We start from the raw sequence: 16,785 nt of genomic DNA, 5'->3' as shown, positions 1-16,785 counted from the left end.
CTTGTGTTGCTTTTCTTCACTGGAAATGAAAGCAGAGTGAAAATGCAAAAGGCATATAAGTGCTCTTTTCTGGGGGCTAACACCATTTAAGGACTCCCCCATTCTGATTAGACAACTCAAGTTAAGGTTTATCTGACAAAAGCTCCTTCCACCACTCTGAGCTGCTATGCAACCACTAGCACTTGCTAGTGAAAGACAGAATGGTACCCTACCGGTAAACACTGGTGAGTGACAGGCAGCAGAGCATCTCTGGGAGAGGCTTGCTAGCGTCTGTGGCAGAGGCATCACCCCCAATGTGCCATTTCCTCTTCTGAGAAGGGAGCATACAAAGCTAAGTGGTTTCTTGAGTTGTCCTAGCAACAAGGTCCCAAGAGCCTGGCCAAAGCCACAGCAACTCTGTAGCCACAGCAGTGACATTGGCTCTATGCTTAATGATTTGATATAAAGTGATAGTATCGAGACGGCTGAAGTCTGAGTTTAGGAAGAATGGAGAAGAAACTATAAAGGTGTCAACAATAACAGAGGGGGGAGGGAGGTAGGATGCACAAGGGTGAGAGAAGAAGAAATACTGACTGACAAGGTGAATGTCAGAGTCCTCACTAATAAATGCCAAGAATTCTATACATGCCAGATAGGGTGATAATTATATTGTATCTGTTGTGGTTACCTTCTCATTGCTGGGACAAAGCACCTGACAAAAAGCAGATGCTGGAAATAATGTTTTTGTTATTTTGACTTACAGTCTGGAGGGGAAGCTTCATGATAGCAGGGGATGGCATGGCTTGCACAGAGGCTGGACAGCATCTCTGCCACAGCAGGTAGGAAACAGCAGCAAAAGAGTGAGTCAAAGTCTAGCATGAGGAAGCTGGCTATCCTTCCCCTCACCCATCCCCAGTAACACACCTACTCTAGCAAGGCCCCATCTCCCAATTTGCCATCAGCTGTGGATCAAGGATGCAAAGTACATGACTTTATGGAGGACATCTGATTCAAACTTACACATTGCCCATCTGGAGATATAAGTTATCTTTATTCTTTTCTGCATTACTTGCTTTTTCCATAACCATGCCTTTCATTATCAAGGAAAAATATACTTCAAAACTAAATTTTAAAAAGCACACATACTACATGAAAGAGAATTTCTCCTGGGTTGCAACAGACCATTAATATTTGCTTACTGCCACTACTGGCCACGTAGGAAAGGCAGTGGTCTTTCTGTTGACAGGTCCAGACTACAAGGAGACCAGCACCAAGTTGCCGGCATCCTTGCATCTCTTATATCATTTGGTACACTGTCCTGTGAAGCTCCAAGAAGGACATTATACCCACAGCTTTTTCAAATCGCAAGACCAAATATTTCCATCCTTGACTCTGGCATCCTAAGCCATTGTTAGAATGTGATCTCAATCTATCTCTTCTTCCCTGACTCCCTTCCTTCCTCTCTCTGTCTCTCAATTTATGCTTAATACTGGGCTGACCCTGGGAAAGTTTAGTGTCATCATCATAAAATCCCTCAAGCTTCATATTTCAGAACACTGCCTCTTATTTTGACTGAAATTCTTTGGAAAGAAGGATGTTCACATTCAGATGCACCATCCTGGGGTAAAGTGTGAGAATTTTCCTATTATTAAACTGCTATATTAAGATCACTATGATATCCTTCTTATCTATAATGTCTTCTACCATTCATATTTAGATTAACTAGATATATCACCCTTAACCTGTCCTTAACATTGGTGTGTGTTGATTTTCAGGTCACTTCCAAATACTTGTTAAGAATTCACATACCTGAGTCACATTTTTTTTTTTTGCATTTTTTTAAAACCACAGCTCCTTCTGCTCCCCAGGCAACATCAGCACCTGCCTAATTGCCCCTTCAACCCATTCTCATAGTTCCAAGAGTCTCCCATTCTAAGGAACCTCCTCCTTCTCCAAGATTCTGATCATTGGCATCCACTCCTGAAATCTTGAATTGTTGCAAAAGACTCTGGGCAAAATTGACCATGCCTCTACATCATCTTCTGAGCTCTGGCTCAGTAATGCCAATTCTCTAAATTTGGCTCTCAACACAATGTTTTGCTAATTAGTGTACTTTCTTTTTTTTTCACTGGATTACAGAAATTGTGATCTTGGCACATTTAAGCTCTATAACACAGCATATGCTTAATATCCATTTGATTGATGACACAAATGTACAAACTGGTACCAAATTTATGGCTTCAAAGACAATCAACATTCTTTTAATGAATGTTTCCCAATTCCTCAGCAATATTACAGAGCATGTCCCCCCATGTTCTGTTCTGTACCTGCTTCTCCTTCCTCACTGTTGTCACAGAACACAAAAGCTTCCTTGATGCCCTGCCCAGCAGAGTAATATGTGCCTTCCTTCCAGAAGACGGTTGCTAAGTACCTACTATGCTCTAGACTCTCAGAAGTGCCCTCACCTGAGTCATTGTCCCAATTTACAAATCCCTCTTTTCCATACTCCATCTCTTCCCACTATGTGTATCCTTTTTGTCTACATTGCTTCCTTCTCCTCATTACAATTATAATAAAAAACAAAATCTTCAATTTAATTAAAAAACCTTAAGGAAGACATTCTCTAGATCTTCATGACTATCACAACTACCCATCGTTGCCTTTTCACTGAAGCATCTCCTTTCATACTTCCTATTTTTTCTGCACTCATGGCATTGCTACCTCTCCCTTATGAATAGGAGAGATTTTCCAGGCAGTGCAATTCTAGGAGTGGTAACAATCCATAGCAAATTCATTTCCCTCACCAGCGACTTACCAATGAGCAAATCAAACAATCATTTTGATTCCTATTTTAGTTGGTGTCCCTGTGTGTTTGATTCTATTAACCCGTATCTACAGTTGTAAAACACTATTGGCTTTGGGATTCATTTGTTCAACAAATATTTATTGAGCCCATGTTTGGAGCCAGATACTGCACTATGTACTTGAGATATGGTACATAGAGAAAATTAAAGACTATGACTCATGAAATTAGAACTTAGGAGAAGTGAGAGAAAGTAAATGACTAAATAGGACAATACATATTCTGTTAACTTGCAATAAATAGAGCAATGCATTAGAATAATTTGGTAGCTTTATCAGTAAGCATGTTTCCAATGACTTCAATAGGACATGTGGATGAAAACTTGCAAGGTAAGAGTGAGATGGCCATAGGATAAAGACAGCAGGGAGGAGTACAGAAGAAGCTGTGTATGAAACAGTATTTGGTGGGAGAGACCTCACAGGTGCTGAGAACTGATAGGAGACAGGTACCACCCACAAGGAGCAGGTGGATAACTTAAGACAAGAGGTGAGACTACATAATTAGGTCAGGATTTAGAAACAAGGGAGCCACTAAATGTCTTGGAGTGAAATGCAAGGAGTGAAAGTATGACCAAAAGAACATCTCTGGCTCTTAAATGGAAAATAGATCGCAGAGGACCAAAGGAGAACCATAGGTACCAGATAGAAACATCTGGCAAAATGGTCACTTGGACTAAGACATGCAGTGAAATGTGAAGGTTTGTGATGTGCTTGAGAGTGGAATTCACTGAGGGTCTGCCTATCTTACAGAGACTGGAAAAAAATCCTAGGGTTCTCCTTGAGCAAGTGTTGGCCTGAGGCACCAAGAAGTAAGGTCAAAGAATGGGAGAATAACACGTTAGAAAAAGGAGGACAATCATGAGCTCCACATGCTTAGAATCCCTCTATGTAAGATGTTAGACAAATGTTTGGAGGTACAAGTAACTCCGGGGAGAATCCAGTACCAGAGGCTAAACTTAACCATCTATGTATTAAAATGGTATTTGATGCCCCAGGCCTAGATACAGTCTCTAGGATGAGAATATGAAAAGTAGGTAGCCAAATGCATTCACATTTGTTTTGTCTTCCATAGCTTTCCCTACAATGGCTTATCTTCTGTCCTCTACTGTCAGTCTTCCTCTTTCTTACAAACCAGAACAAATGCATTTAGCTCTATCTGTGGCCCGGCAATAGTGCTTTGCTTATGATTTATTATTCTCCTTACCCTGATGTTTTTTCACAACACTCTACCCTGGACTGTTAGTGACATATTAAGAGATGCACTACATGCCTGGAATTTCTCCACCCTACTTTTAATCTGGTAACCCTCTCCAACTATCCTTTAGACTTACTTTTAGTACTGCCTTCTCAGCCTTTTTCCCTCTCCCTCTCTTGCAGATATAACTAGGTATAACGTCTGTGGCTCTATTTATGTCTCCTTAGCATAGTACTTCCCAGTTGATCTGCACTATTTGCCACTGTATTCCTAGCACCTTATATCATGACTGACACATGCTAGGGTTTAATGGATCACTGTGAAGTGAGTGGAAGCTTCTAGTTGCAGCCCCAAAACAACAAAGTTGTGGAGAGAAGCCAGACCAGTAGCTTTATTTGCAGGATGGTAAAGTCTAAACCAAGGACAATTCCATTCACTTTTCAACAATTAATAGATACAGGAGTGTGGATCAAGAAATACTGACATGGTTGGGCTGGAGAAGTAGCTTAGCAGTTAAGCACTTGCCTGTGAAGCCTAAGGACCCTGGTTCGAGACCCTATTCCCCAGGACCCACGTTAGCCAGATGCACAAGGGGGCGCATGCATCTGGAGTTTGTTTGCAGTGGCTGGAGGCCCTGTTGTGCCTTTTTTTTTTTCCCTCTCTATCTGCCTCTTTCTCTCTCTGTCACTCTCAAATAAATAAATAAAAATCTTTAAAAAAATAATTTTTGTATACTACCTTACTTTTATAATTTTTAAAACAATTTTTTTACTTAAAACTCTATCCTAAAATGCATGATGTTTATGCTATAAGAGTATATGAAAGTATAACTGAAAAACTTGGACTGATATTATATAGCCATCAAATTCAGCATGAAATAAGACTGTCTTACTTACACAGAGAAAGTGGAAATTTGGAATTAAAGCATTATAATAGGAAAAGAGTTGGCCTCTGATTTCAAGCTATCTGTGTGATACTGAATCTTTGAACAAACAGACTTCTGCACATTGTTCCCAAGTCATTATCTCAAGAACTTTAATAACTCTTTCAGCAGGAGGCCATAACACTTAACCATACATACAAAAGATATGTCAAGGGTGAAATATTAAGTTTCATTCCCCATAAAGCATTAAGATAAGCAAATAGTTATTTTATTTCCTAGATTCTAATTTATTTAGATAGTTCCTTGCAATTTATGCAAGGAACTCTTGACCTGCAATATCCAACCTCACATAAAAATGTATCATGTTTATATATAAAAACATAATAGAATATCTTAATAAAAATACCCACTTTTACCTTAAATTGTTTCTGTTCTAACTATAGTAATATCTGTATCATATAAAATCACCACCAATTGAAGAATGATTCCTTTTTCTACAGAATATATATTAATAATAATACATAGAAAGAAACTAGATGTGTATGTGTATATATAGAGGACACACACACCATCAATGGCAGAAGAAGCTGGCTCACTTCCATAGATCCAAGTAAAGAGACATCACCAAAGAGCCATCACCACACAACCACCAGAGCTCAAAATTTCTCTCCATGTCTCCACATACTGTAGGGCTGGACGTAAGATCTAGCCCCAGTCATACGCCTCTTTGCCAGTAGGGCTCTGCCTACAGGAGACTCAAGTGCAAGCTCCTTCCTCCCTTCCTTTCTTTTTTTCTTTCCTTTCTTTCTTTCTTTCTTCCCTTCCTTCCCTCCTTCCTTCCCTCCTTCCTTCCTTCCTTCCTTCCTTCCTTCCTTCCTTCCTTCCTTCCTTCTTTCTTTCTTTCTTTCTTTCTTTCTTTCTTTCTTTCTTTTCTTTCTAATGTGTGTGTGTGATAGAGAGAAAGAAAGAGAGAATTAGCATGCCAGGGTTTCCAGTCACTGTAATTGAACTCCAGACATGTGCACCACCTTGTGTGAATGTGTGACCTTATGTGTGTGTCACCTTGTGCATCTGGCTTATGCTGGGATCTGAGGAGTCAAACGTGGGTGTTTAGGCTTTGCAGGCAAGCACCTTAACCATTAAATCCAATTCTCCAGCACAGAAAATTTAATTCTTAATCAAAAACCCCGGAGTCTGTGGGGTTATACATTCAAGCTACCACAATATATATATGGAAAGAGAGGGAGAAGAGAGAGAATGAATCCAGGCTGACCTCCAATACATTATTATCCTGCCCCAGTATCTCAAACACTGGGATTACAGGAGTATACCACAATGCTAGCTATACTCATTTATGTTTTGACACATTTGTGTGAACTTTTGAAAGGTAAGAAACATTCCTTATTCTATAGTGTTTATTTGTGTCTAGTTTCATATCATGTAGAAGAGTGGTACAGGACACTACTTTGCTAAACTGACCCAATGAATAAGAATATAGAAAGTTATTATTGAGCAAAATACTTCTTTTATGTCTGCTCATATAAATCCCAATGCATCTGAATAGACAAAAATGATGCAATTTTTCAGTCAGTAAACCAATTTATTTGGTTGGAAGGGACATTTAATCCCAAGAGAGTATGCATACCTGGTACTTCCCAGAGTTAAATTGTTTGTGAGAGCCAAAATCAAGCAATTTTGTGCTAGAAATAACTACTTAGTCACTCCTACTCTCAAACCTTTCAATGTTATAGCTTCTGAACTTTGTGGTATAGCACAATGTTTAGGTGATTTAAATTTCTCAATAAAGATTTAGTCTTAATAGATTTACTTTGTGGATCATTCATTATACAAAGATGAGAAAACTCTCTAAATGGCAAGAAACCAAAGCCATATCTTTAGTTTCCAAATAGAAATCCTAGTTACTTGAAATTAATGATTTGTTTCAGCCCAGAATTCAGAATATGCACACTTCTTTCTTCTTAAATATTTCAGACACGGATCTCCATGATGATAGATTCATGGCTAGTCAGTACTCCTGAAGAATAAACTAAGGATTAAGAAAGCAAATTTCAAAGGTCTTAAAAACTAATAAGTTTGTAAGGTTAACAATGAGAATATAGAAATATCTTCATGCAGGTATGCTCATCACAACCTTAAAAGAGTGCAAAAAATTGGAGATAATAGAAATATCACAAAATATGAGATTGGAAAATGTGCTATTCTGATGAAATATTACACAACAATGAAAATTAAGTATTGGAAAGCAGAGGGGAAATAGACAAGATACACTGACAAATGGGATAATAAAATTAAAAATAATATACTTAGTCTGGGTACAGACTATAGTTTCCATAGTTAATAACTTCCGTGGTAGTAGTTCAAAATTTTGAGTGATTTTTATTGCATTTTGTAAGCTTGTTTGTATTTTTTCAAATTATCTACAATAGATTTAAAATACTCTTTTAATTATAAAAGTTTGCTTTGTAAATTTTGGCAAAGACAGTAAATACTTACAAGATATATCTAGGGGGCATGGCTATTACTCATTATTAAAGTTTTAAAACTCTTCCTAAATCAAGTCAAATGACAAGGATATTGGATATAGTATTTAATGTTGATAACTACAGCATTATCTCTTAAACTTTCTGTAGAACCATGATTTAAGTTTGTGTCTCAGGCTTTATGCTGGCAAATATAATATCATGTGAATATAGAAGTAGTCTCTTATAAAACTTCTACCAACATGCTATCTATAGGGTAGGTTATATTCTTCCCTTCAATACACACTGCAGCTCCTGCTATGCTGCTGTGTTGTCTATCATTAGCAAGTGTGAGCTAAATGTGTTTTTTTAACCTTAACCAAGTCCAATTACAAAACTATTTTTTACTGTTGGTTTGCTGACATAACTATATTCTCATCCGCTTAAATTTTTGTCTCTATTCTCTTACTGATTTCCTGTTCAACTATTCCTAATAATAAGGAGCACAAATCAAAATTAGGATAAATTGAAAATGTGTGATAAAAGGATAGCTGCAAAAGGAGGATTAGGACCCAAGGATAAGCACAAGGAGTCATGCAGCCCAGAGACAGAGACACTAGACTGGGAGAAGCCACAAGACCAGAGCTGAGATGCTTAGTGGAAGAAGTAGTCAGTACAGTCTTACAGGATAAGGAGCTCGAGAAATGTAGCAGTTACCTTCTTGTTTCTGGGAGAAAACACCTGATTGGTAGCAGCTGATAGAAGGAGAGGGTCTATTTTGGCTTACAGTTTTGAGAGGAAGCTTCAGCAGACAGCAGGGTGTCATATCTTGTCCTATCAGTTAGGAGGCAGAAGCAAGAAAGCTCAGTTTGAATACTCAGTGGGCTGGACTGAAAAATCGCAAGGCCTGCCCCACCAGTGACACACCTCATCCAGCAAGGATCCACCTACCAAAGGCTTCATAACTCTCCCAAACTGTCACTAGCTGGGGACCAAGTATTCAAAACACATAAGGCTATGGGGGGAGTTTTACACTCTAACAAGTGTGGGAAACAACTCCCTACCTCACTTTCCTTCTTCAACCTTACCTCCCGTGTTCCATTCAGCTAAACCCAACCAGAAGACAAAATCCAAGGAAGATGCACACGAAAACCTCATGGGACACAGAAAAAAAAGGGTGGGTACAACTCTAACAAAAAAGGTTGAGCGCAATATTATTAATTCCTTTAATCTATAAGCTGTATAGAACTAGGTGGTATTTATATTATATATAAACAGCACATGATTCCTTTTAGGCAGTGCTTACTTTGGTTACTTATGTGAGCATTTCTTCACAGCAGAGCTGACTCCTCAAATTGGCAACAAGATATTTTCTGCTGTGATGTGTCCTATGTCCATATAATAGGATGAGCCAAGAAAGTATTCTGGGGTAAACACATTAGTTATCTCCCTCTTAATTGAAATGCCAGGTGGGTTTAAAAATAAATGTCAAGTATTCTTTAGAAGGAATGTCTATTTTCAGTATGGGCACTGAAATATTGCATAATGATCATATCCTATGTTGATGTTGCTGAAATAAATTTGTCTATAATCTTGTTTAATTCTCTCTTTTCACTATTCATTAAGAAGGGAGTATGGACATTGAGGATGTTGTATTTCAAAACCTGAAGTGTCAAGGACAGTAAACAGTGAAAAGTAATCAAACCTCAGAGTCATTCAATCATGACTTCTTAAAGCTGTGGTGATTTTTGTGAACATTTAATCGCAACACCTCATTTTACAACTGAGGAGGCAAAGTCCCACAGAGCCTGCATAACTTGCCCAAGGTCATGCATCTCATCATGGCCTCCAATTGGAAATGTCTTCCTCTACATCTCAACATCACATTGTGTTTTGTTTCCAGCTTGGCAGTTGTAGTTGAGTACAGTATGTTCATAAACTCACTTATTCAACCAATATTTTTTTTTAGTGTCTTACACAAGTGCCTGGGAATACGTAAATGAAAAAAATACATACAAATTATTTTTAAATATTTTTATATTATTTATTTATTTGAGAGAGAGAAAGGGGCAGATATATAGCGAGAATGGGCATGGCGGGGCCTTCAGCTGCTGCAAACAAACACCAGATGCATGTGCCATTTCATGCATCTGGCTTATGTAAGTCCAGGAAAATCAAACCTGGGTCCTTTGGCTTTGCCAGCAAGTGCCCTAACTGTTAAGCTATCTTTCCAGCTGTCTTTTATTTTGAACTTACATTCTAGAAGAAAAGAATGAAGCCTATACATTATACATACATACATACATGCCAGGAGTAGAAAATACTGATGGAAAAGCAATGAGGAATAAAAGATAATGACAGGAAAAGTATATGCCACTTCACGTTGAACCATCAAGGATTTTCTCACTAGGATATTTGCATGGGACCCTGAATGAAGAACAGGAGTGAGCTACTTGGGCATCTGGGAGAGGAGGGTTCCAAAAAGAGGGAATGTCCACTGCAAAGGCTATGGGCCAGGTGGCAGATACTGGGGGAGGAAGTAGGCTATTGCAGCTGGAGCAGAAGCAGGGTAGGAAGTAGTAGGATATAGGACCCAAGAGGTACTGGCACAGGACAGAGAGGCCACACAGGGTTTTTGAGGCCCTGGGAGTATGAATTAAATAAAATCCAGTGGGATGGAAAGTCATTGGTGTGTTTTTAGCACAGAAGTGGCATGATCTGAAATGAGTTTTAGAAAATCTGTGTGGCTGTTATGTACAAGAAACTGGAGGAGGAAAGTCAGAATGGAAAGGTAGGAGGTACAAAAAATGAATTATGAGATTAAGACCTTATTATAACAGTTTTAATGGTATTTTAGAGAAAAAGTCTCTATCCATCCTACCAGGTAAAGGCATGGGGGTGGGGAATAAAAATCAAAGATGGCATAAAGGCTTTTTGCCTCATCATTGGGAAAATAGACTTCTGTTTGTTGACAAAAGGAAGGAAGAGGAGTGGGTCTGGAAGGAAAATCAGGTCTGTGGCTTAGGCTTATTATATTTGAGACAGTTGGATATTTGAGTGTGGAGTTTAGCAGCAATACTAATTGGTACTGACCAGCACATAGAGATGATATAAAGTTATATTGGTTTGTAGAGGTCAGGGAAGGGCAAAAGGACACATGTGACATGAGAGGATACTGGATGGGGGCAATGGGGATTGAGGGAAAGGAGGAAGGAAGAAAATCAACTAAAACAAATTGTTTTGAAGATGCCAGAATCAATGACACTTAAATCTCTGAATACCAGCTAAAAAATAAAAACATTACATTGTTTTAGTTGAAATTACATACAGGGTATGCATTCTCAAAGGACTAAGACAACAACATACTCCAAACTTTAGGTGGTAGAATGATGAGGAAGGTCTGCCCAAGTTTACTAAAGACATACCACTGAGGTATCTCAAGGAAGATAAGAACAAAGAGTTGATCACTGGAATGAGTGGAACACAGAGGTTAAGGGTGACCTTGGCAAGTCTCTGACCTCTACAGACTGTCCCTTGACCTCCACACATATACTATGGCATACACATCTATAACTCACACACATAATTGCATACACATACCCAGAAAATAACTTTTTAAGGCTAAACTGATAAGAAGTGATGAAATATCATTATCTGTGACAACGTGAATGCTAGTAGGGAAATAAGCCAGGTACAGACAAATGCAAAGCTTGTGATTTCACCATGTGGAATCAGAAAAAGTTGATAAAAGTTGAGAATAAAACAGTGGTTTCTCGAGATTGTTGGATAGGGAAAGGTTGAGTTATACTTAGATAGGAGCAAGATGTTCCAGTATGTTATTGCATGGTAGGGGTAAGTATAGATAATGCTGGCATATAACATATTTTTAAAGGCTTGAAGAAAGAAGTTTAAATGTTTTTACCACAAATAAATGATGGATGTTTGAGAACATAGAATTGTTTACCCTGATTTGAACATTATACAATGTACACATGTACCAAAATACAATGAGACTGCTTCTATATATGTTCAGCTTTTAAGTGTCAAACATAATATAAATTTTAAAAAGAGAAGAATAGGAAGAGAGAAGTTGGAGGTACTGAATTCAGGGTACAATAACAGCATCATCTTCATAGGCTGTGGGATTGAGGAAGAGTAGTTTTAGACAGAAGGCATAATGACTTCTTTATAGTACAGACCTAGAAGATTGAAAGTATGAGATTGAGAAAATTTTGAATGGGAGTAGGGATAGGATTCAGTTTACAAAGAGTGGGGCTGGCCATAGACACTCAACATTTTTAAAAGTGGGAAGGCAAGGTCATAGGTTTAGATTCTGATGGGTGAGACTCTGGGCTGATATTAGAAGCTTTGGAAATTCCCATGAAAATGATGTCAATAGCTACAAATGCATCAAAATAATGAATATTTTCTTCATCCTTCTTACCACCACCACCAACAAAGATGACTTCAAGAAGGTAAGAAAGAAGGTGATTTTTTAAAAAATATATATTTTATTTTTATTCATGACAGAGAATGAGCTCACCAGGGCCTCTGTATACTGCAAGTGGATTTCAGACACGTGCTACTTTGTGAATCTGTCTTTATGTGGGTCCTGAAGAATCAAACCCCAGTTAGCAGGCTTTACAAACAAGTACAGTTAACTACTAAACCATCTCCTTAGCCCAAGAAGATGATTTTTTTTAACTTTTAAAATTTATTTGGGAGGTGTGTGTGTGTGTGTTATGTATGTGCATGTGCCTTGTGGGTGTCAGAGAACCCCTTCAGGTCCATCTACCCCTTCCATCCTGTTTTGATGTAGGGGCTGTCATTGTTCACTATACCCTTGGCCAGGCTAGCTGGTACACATGCTTGCAGGAAATTCTCCTGTCTCTACTTCTCACAGTAGGAGTACTAGGATTACAGAGGCCTGCCACAGCTCCTGGCTTTTTTATACGGGGGTCTGGGAATTTGAACTGAAGTACTGATTTGTTCACTGAGCCATTTCTACAGCCCAAGAAGGTGATTTTTAAATCTGTGTGTAATATAATCTTATTATGATGATCTTGGTTTTATGGTGTTCGGTTATAGTTGTTCATGAAGTCAAAGAAATCTTGGGAGAAGACTAAGGAAAGAGACAGTACACTCTGCACTTTTAGAACATAAAAGTAATTCCACTTGCAAGCAGCCAACAATTCTTAATTACCTGTCCACTGGACAGTTCTGAGTGAACAAGGATAGGAATAACAATATGGAAATGACCCTAAGGCAAACAGGTTTAAATGGAGGGTTTTTGAAAAAGACTCAACACAGAATTAATGGCAAACAGCAATCACAGTGAGAATCAGAGACAGCACAGAACAATGTCTAGAATATTGAATCCACTCACCTGGGTTCAAATCCTTACCATACCACTTAATAACTATATGACACTGGGGAAATTATCTAACTTCTCTATGTGTGTTTCATGTATAAAATGAGGATCATATTATTATCTATCCCTTGGGGTTGTTAGGAAGAATAAATGAATGTAGAGGAATTCCTTGAAAACAGTAAATGCTGTTGAGGTATTTGTTAATATGAGATCACTACGGATAATCAAGACCTAACCAGAAAATAAAGCCCCAAAAATGATGCCTGGAGCTAAAAATTAAGTTTCTTCCTCTAAAACTGCCTAATGGGAACTATTTTACAGAAAAACAAACACAACTGAAACTGGCTCTTAAATATCCTGATATATTTTCTCCTTCATTTGACTTTCTATTAAAATTATAGCCAAGTAAAAATGCAGGAAGATTCAATCATGTTTTATTATAGAGAATATACCTTAATTGCTAGAGTGCTTGTCTAGCAATGCATGAAGCCCTGGATTCAATCCCCAGCACTTGATAAACCAGGTGTAGTGGGACTCATCTGTTATTCAGCGCTAAGGAAGTGAAGGCAGAAGCAGCAAAAAGATCAGAAGCTCAAGGTCATCCTCAGGTTGCATAGTTAGTTCTAGGCCAAAGGAGAATGAAATCCTGTGTGTTTTCTTTGAAAATTTAAAGACAGTTAAGGGAACTGGGGAGATGGTTCAACAGTTAAAAGACGCTTGCTCCTCAAGCCTGCTGACTAGAACTTGGGTCACCAGATTCCATGTAAAGCTGAACATATATTTAATATCGACACACCTGTACCAGTAAGGCAGTGTCAGAAGAGTCCTAAAGCTTACAGGCCACCTTAGTCTGTCCTTCTCAGCAGCAAATAAGAGAGGCTCTGTCTTAAACAAGGTGGAGAGAGAGGACTAACACCTGAGGTTGTCCTCTGACCTCCACATGAGCACCACAGCATATGTACAAGCATGCACACATACATACACATGCATGAATGCCCAGACACAAATAATACAAATAAAAGCTAAAATAAAATGTAAAGACACTGATATCAGATGAACATACAACCAGCTTTGGATTATGGATGGTTTCCTGACACTTGACCCACACTGAGGACTGACTCTGTATTTAGTCTCACATTAACAGGGTAAAGTAGGCTCATTTAATAAGTTTATTTCAATGTTCATTTCCAAATTTTAATAACATACTAAGGGACATTGTGAACATTTTTAAATTATATGATTCTGATTTATTTCTTTTGGTTAATTAAACCTCCCATTCTACATTAACTTCTTACCTCCTAAAATATTATTTAGAGGACTGACATTAAATCTTCAAAAAATAAATTCTGAATCTCCAGTTTATTTTTGAGTTCTAGCTACATAAAATACTTTCTTCTTTTTACCATTGAAATATCATAATAATATATCCATTGTGTTTTTTTTTTTTTTTTAGCTCCCATTGTTGGGAAACGATTCCCAAATAAAAAGACTAATAAAAGAAAGTACCTCCTCAAACTCTGCCAGATCACATGTCTAGGAATTGGTACTCAAGAGGACCACAAAGCAGAAGGTGGAAAATAATTGGAGAGATTGGTCCTAAGTACACTGGGAAGACAGGCTGTAGTGACATGTGGTTCATTTGCAAAGAGGATGCAGGCAGTGAGAGTCCAGTGGGTAGATGTTAGAGGAAAGGTCAAGCATGTGTTCAGAGGAAATCAAAGACATGTTTCCAAGGCCCCCAAAGTCTATGGGCATCTTTATAATCTGTATTCTCAGATTTCTAAAAATATAACAGAGTTATAAACCAATGTTGAGCCATCTGTATGACACTATATTGCTTTTGTTTGTGTCCGTTTCAGCTGGTTCTGGTAACATACTGCATGAACAGACAATATTTACATTTTATGTCATTTTAGTCTAACTGGGATTTAATTAGCTCAATTGCTCCATCATCAAAAGGACCTTTGGTGGGCTGGAGAGATGGCTTAGCAGTTAAGCGCTTGCCTGTGACGCCTAAGGACCCCGGTTCGAGGCTCGGTTCCCCAGGTCCCATGTTAGCCAGATGCATAAGGGGGCGCACGCGTCTGGAGTTCGTTTGCAGAGGCTGGAAGCCCTGGCGCGCCCATTCTCTCTCTCTCCCTCTATCTGTCTTTCTCTCTGTGTCTGTCGCTCTCAAATAAATAAATTAATTAATTAATTTTAAAAAAAAAAAGGACCTTTGGTCTGGTCTCTGTGTTACACAGGTTGGGAAAGAGTATCATGAAGGAAAGGATATGGAGAAAACAGAGGATCCAGGCCAGGACTGAGAGGTATCATCTCTGAAGGGCTGTTTTCCAGGCAGCACTGTGATTTCAGAAGATTCTTTTTCATACTACCTAAAGCCTTGCAATCTATATTACCCTTCCTCCTCAACAGCAGGCACTCGGTGGAGATGAAAGGCAATCAGTCACAGGCATCTGAAGGAAATGGCAGAGGACAGTTCTATATCCTGTAGCTCCTGCAGTGCACAAATGCATGCAATAGCAATTAAGGTCCAAAACGGAAAGAGGAAAATTAATAGAAAGAGAGTTGATGAGCCCTACTGGAGTCAGTCAGAGCAAAATGTCTATACTCCAAGGCCTGAACTTTGATTAACTATGGAAAAAACTAATAACTTCTGTTAACATAAGGACATTTGCACTAGAAGCAATCAGACCTGTGTAGGCCAGCATGAGGCTAGATGCACAAGATATAGCTTGCATGGCGCAGGACCAGGGAATAAGACTGGAGGAGGTGCTGACATTGAGGAGAATAAAGGCACCTTATCACTGCCCTCAGCTAAGGGCTCCATCAACATCCCTTAAGGGGGCAGGAAGTTAATCTTAAAGTCACGCCAATATATTCAATTTGCTTTCTGTAGTCATATTCAAGTTAATGTCAAATGTGATATCGTCCTTTCTATTTTGTACTTTTAGTTGTTCTCTACTCACCCTTCTGTTGTTATTATAAAGTTTTAAGCTCAAAGAATCATTCTATACTATTAGTACAGAAAGGCCAAAGAGCTTCTACTAACATAGCCAGAACTGCACATCTTTGGGTAAAGTAGGCAAGTGCTTAATGAAAAAGCAAATGCCACGCTGAACCACAGGGAGACTTTGAGATTTTAAAACGGGACACATAGAACACCTGTGCAGCTAGTTTAAAGTCAGCAAGTCATAATGCCTATCAGAAATGTATGTTTTATCTTTTCCAGCTACTTAGGTGCTCATGAGTCTATATTTTGCTGCTTAGCACCACCTAGACCCATGTGATATACTAATGACTCAAGCTCCTTTGATTTATGGTGAACAACTACAAATTCCTGCATGCTGTGGTTAGAAATTTTCACCTTACTAGAACTTATAAAAATTACATGGTCACTAGTGTCGATCGAGCTAGGTCACTTTAAGAAGTACTCTGGCTGGGCAAAAGTAACTAGACAAACATTTTAAAAAAATGTGATTATGACACTGGTTTCTGAACCAGCCCTATATTGTTGCCTCAAGTTATGATTAGCTTTATCTCATTTCTGCCTTTCCTGTTTGATTTCCATGATGTTTCTAACTGCATTCTGCTCTACTATTCCACTAGGGCAACAACAATATCAATAGATACTTTATTCCACTAGGGCAACAACAATATCAATAGATACTTTATTATTTATAGACTTCTTTCTAGGCACTAGGCATATGCTAACTGCTTCTTCTGCCTTGTTTCAATTTTTTAATACTATACAAAACATGGGTAAAAACATGGAAATTCAGGGCTGGAGAGATGGCTTAGCAGTTAAGCACTTGCATATGAAGCCTAAGAACCCCAGTTCGAAGCTCGATTCCCCAGGACCCACGTTAGCCAGATGCACAAGGGTGCACACGCATCTGGAGTTCATTTGCAGTGGCTGGAGGCCCTGGTGTGCCCATTCTCTCTCTCTCTTTCTCTCTCTACCTGCCTGTTCCTCTCTCTGTCTGTCACTCTCAAATAAATAAATAAAAATGAA

The 16,785-nt window shown here is 38.6% G+C and overlaps 1 protein-coding gene across 3 annotated transcripts in view; it reads right to left on the bottom strand.

The window, feature by feature from the left end:
* Window positions 1–16,785, bottom strand: part of Ccdc148 (coiled-coil domain containing 148) — a 293,794-nt gene that overhangs the window by 55,061 nt on the left and 221,948 nt on the right. The window lies entirely within an intron of this gene.

Source organism: Jaculus jaculus, chromosome 4 (assembly GCF_020740685.1).
Source record: "Jaculus jaculus isolate mJacJac1 chromosome 4, mJacJac1.mat.Y.cur, whole genome shotgun sequence".
Lineage (NCBI taxonomy): Eukaryota > Metazoa > Chordata > Mammalia > Rodentia > Dipodidae > Jaculus > Jaculus jaculus.
The sequence above is the reverse complement of the archived record's forward strand: the minus strand, read 5'-3'. Positions and strand labels throughout refer to the sequence as shown.